Source organism: Silene latifolia, chromosome Y (assembly GCF_048544455.1).
Source record: "Silene latifolia isolate original U9 population chromosome Y, ASM4854445v1, whole genome shotgun sequence".
In the NCBI taxonomy this organism is placed as follows: Eukaryota; Viridiplantae; Streptophyta; class Magnoliopsida; order Caryophyllales; family Caryophyllaceae; genus Silene; species Silene latifolia.
In genome coordinates, this window is record NC_133538.1 from 205,209,282 (window position 1) to 205,213,473 (window position 4,192).

The 4,192-nt window shown below is 42.1% G+C and overlaps 1 non-coding gene across 1 annotated transcript; it reads right to left on the reverse strand.

The window, feature by feature from the left end:
- Positions 1-812: 812 nt before the first annotated feature.
- LOC141636822 (small nucleolar RNA R71) lies at positions 813-918 on the reverse strand. The gene has a single exon (XR_012541404.1). It is a non-coding gene; the product is annotated as a small nucleolar RNA R71 (small nucleolar RNA).
- Positions 919-4,192: the final 3,274 nt, after the last annotated feature.

The following is a 4,192-nucleotide window of genomic DNA, read 5'->3' on the forward strand; positions in this document are numbered from 1 at the left end:
AGACGAGATTAACAGATAGATACTTTAGCCTCCCTGTGGAGATCGACCCTACTTACCGCTGACTTCTGTTAGTAGTACTTAGGTATTTATTTTTGATACTAAAACGACGGTATCAAATTTTGGCGCCATTGTCGGGGAGGCAATTAACCTATTTTTCTGTTTTTCTTTCGTTTGTCTCTCTCAGTCTCAGGGAATTTTTAATTCCTTGAGACAGTTCTTATTTATTTTCTCCAGTGATGTTTATGCCCAGGTCTAATAAGTCAGAGTTAGTTCCAGCTGATCCTGAATAGAGCGGACCTTTCGTTATAGACAAAGACTGCATAGAAAGATTCAAAAGGAAGCTCTGAGTACTTTTGAACCCGAGCTAAAACACTTTTTAATTGCAGAAGACCAGTCTTTTTAAGAAGACAATTCTATTTCTGCCAGTTCTGTGAAGATGCCTAATATCGTGAGTCATTTAGAGCCAACAGCTGCCTCAATCCCTAAAGGTTTCAAACTTACGACTAAGGATGGCATTACATTTGACATTCGGACTTCTTACATCAATCTGGTCGAAAGGAATTTATACCGTGGAGTAGCCGGTGAGGATCCGCGGAAACATATAGAAATTTTCACAGACTATTGCTCAACCATTCCCGCTACCAAGGGAGTGACCCATGACAAGATTAAGCAGGTCATATTCCCTTTTTCTTTGACCGATGGAGCCCGTGAATGGCTCACAGATCTCGACAGAACTGCAGCCGGTATTACTAACTGGGAGACCCTGGCCCTTGCTTTTTATAAAAGGTATTTTCCTCCATAACGGACTAATCAGCTTAGAGGGAAAATTACAAGTTTCAAGCAGACACCAGATGAAAACTTGTATGAAGCATGGTGTCGGCTCAAAAAGTTGGTGCGGTCTCTTCCTCATCATGGGTTCGATCAGTGGTTCTTGTGCAACTAGTTTTATAATGGGTTGTATGATGACCACCGAGCTATTTTGGACGCCTCATCAAATAGGCGATTTCAGGAAGAATAATGATGATGACAAGGAATGGGGAATTATAGAGGATATGGCTACCCATTGTGCTGAGTATGGGAACCCAAGAGGAGGTATTCGTACAGTTTCTTCTATTGATAGCGCAGTTGTGGCTTAGTTGGAAGCCATGAATGCCCGTTTTGATAAGCTAGAGTTGTAGTATGCTGGTGATCAACAGACGTTTCACTTGTTGACTAGACAAGAAGTCGTTACATGTGAGAGGTGCGGTAGTAATGATGGTCACACTGCTGTTGACTGTCTAACTGAGAAGGAGCAGGTTCTTGCCTTTCAGCAATATAGGCAAGGAGGCTCTTATTATAACAATCAGAGTGGAGTCCATCCTAATTTGAGATGGACTAGTCAGAATGTGTTAAATCCTTCACCTCCACCGCAGCAGCAGCAACCATACATTCCTCCTCATAAAGCTCAATAAGGCTTTCAAAAGCCTCCATCCTTTCCACCGCCGCAACAAGGTGCTTCCTCAAGTGGTATTAGTGAGATGACTGAGTTGAAATCAATGATACAAGCATTGACTGTTCAGTTGCAGAAGAGTGACCAACAAAAAGATGCGCCGATCAAGTCACTCGAATCCCAGATAGCTCCACTCGCCTCTAACCAATCTTCAAGGAAGCCAGGTCATTTACCATCTCAACCGGATAAGAACCAACATGAGACGATAAATCTGATAAATTTGCGAAGTGGTCTTTCATATGACGGACCCAAAATGTCCACTGATGAGGACATATCAGACCCGGAAAATACTGTTGCAAGGCGTGAACAGTCGTCATTGGCCGAAACTATGCTGAACCCGAGGAAAATACTCGATCGACTCATTTCTGGACGTCGATCGAAAGAAAATGCTGGAAATATTACTTGATCGAGTGAAGTCGTTGGTCGATCGAGTAATGCTGATATTGAAGAACTCGATCGAGTGGAGTAAAGTCCTCGATCGAAGGATATTGTTGAGGAAATTGTTCGATCGAGTAAAACCATTACGAGTGATGCTGAAAATGAGGACTTCGATCGAGTTGGTGAAAGTGCTCGATCGAAGGAAATTGCTGCTGAAATTACTCGATCGAAGGGCAGAAGTGGTCGATCGAGTAAAAAAGATGAAGATCGTGTTGAGACATTGGCAGAAAGAAATAAAGGGTTGGAAATTCCTATCACAGTTCCTTTTCCGTGGCGATTGCAGAACAAGAAGGCCGAACAACAGTTTCGAAAATTTGATGATATCCTGAAGAGCCTTCACGTTACCGTTCCTTTCGCCGAACTGCTTACCCAGGTACCCTCTTACATGAAATTTATGAAAGAAATATTAACGCGTAAGAGGCATATTAGTGATCATGAAACGGTAGCTTTGACTGAGATAGGGTCCGCCTTAGTTCAGAACAAGACACCACTCAAATAATCTGACCTAGGTAGCTTTTCAATTCCATGTCAAATAGGGACCCACTTAATTGATAATGCGATATGTGACTTAGAAGCTAGCGTAAGTGTCTTACCGTTGTCTTTCGCTAAGAGATTGGGTTTGACCAAATTTCATTGCACTAACATGACTGTTCAGATGGCCGACCGTACTATATCACGGCCACTAGGTGTCTTAGAGGACATACCTGTGAAGATCAGGAAATTCTTTATTCCCGTTGATTTTGTGGTCTTAGACATACCCAAAGATTCTTACACTCCTATTATTTTTGGACGACCATTCCTATTTACTGCTCGCGCGGTAATTGATGTCAGGGGGAAGACCCTTACTTTCCAGGTAGGTGATGAGGAGCTGACATTTTATCAGTCCAAAGCTCGTAGGGCCCCTATGCAAGCTCAACCTTGCAATGCCTTACCCTCTATAGACCTAGACACAGATTCTCCAGCTGATGACATTGAGTATTGTGCTGTTATAGTGACACCTCCACCTCAGACTGAGAGCAATATGGAAGACCATTCTGTTGTTTTCCTTGCTGCAGGTACAAACATAGTGGATACTGGAGATTACGTCGGTCAAAGTACAGTGAAGATTAAGTTAAGTGATGGGAATGCTGCAAATGTTAATGCCACTGCCAGTAAGGATGCCAGAGGAAAGAAGAAAGTGAAGGCGTATGTGGACGTGAACTGTTCTTCTTCTATCAGTTCAAGTTCAAGCTCAAGGCGATCAAAGAGGACGGTCCGCGATGCTGAAGGGACCTTCTCCAGTCAGAAGCCCACTTTTGGGCTATTACAGTGTTTTAGAAGATGAGCGGGGAATGCCCCGTTGTAAAACTTTGTAATTTGAATTTCCGTTAGACTTTTTATATTGCGTTTAGACTGTTAGACAATAGCGTAGTTAGTTTTAGCATAAGACCGAATATAGATTGCGTATTTTTGAATTTGGTATATGTGGGAAGCAATTATATGTGTTTTTATGCAGGTTTGGGGAAGATTTATTGCATTGGGATGTGTGCCAAAGGAAAACAACTCGATCGAGTACTTTTTGTACTCGATCGAGAGGAATAACCAGGAAAAGTGTTCGATCGAGCAGGTTAAAGACCTCGATCGAATTGTCCAAAAAGGGGAGTTCTCGATCGAGAGGTATTTTACTCGATCGAGCTGATTGGATGAAGGAGTTCTCGATCGAGTGGTTTCAAATCACTCGATCGAGTGACTATGCCCTATAACACGCAGGGAGTTCTTTTCTTCCTTCATTCTATTTCATTCTAACTCTTGCTTTTCTTTGTTTTTTACGATAAACCCACAAAAAATCCCCCAAAACCTCTAAGTTTTCTTCCCTTTGCCAAATTCAACACCTAGATTGTGTTTCTTGATACGTGCATTTTATATAGTCTTTTTAGCCTACTTTATGCACGTATTTCTATGCTTTTATCGTGGTTTTATGCTACGAAATGCCCCGAATATGCTACTTTGGAAGTTCTTGTCTTATTTGCAGGAATGAACCAAAAAGTAGCGAAATCAAGTCATTTACCGTCCATTTTGCATGCATTTGGAGAAAGAGTAGATTTGGAGCGGGAAATATTGCTGTCTTGGGATGCGTGAAGGCGTTTCGGGAGCTAAAAGGACGAGTCAAGGCAAACTAACGCGATTTTGAGCTGCTGAAGTTAATTATCACTCGATCGAGGACATTCTTAGTCGATCGAGTGGTTTTAGGAGAATAAATAGTCGATCGAGTTGTTTCATTAGTCG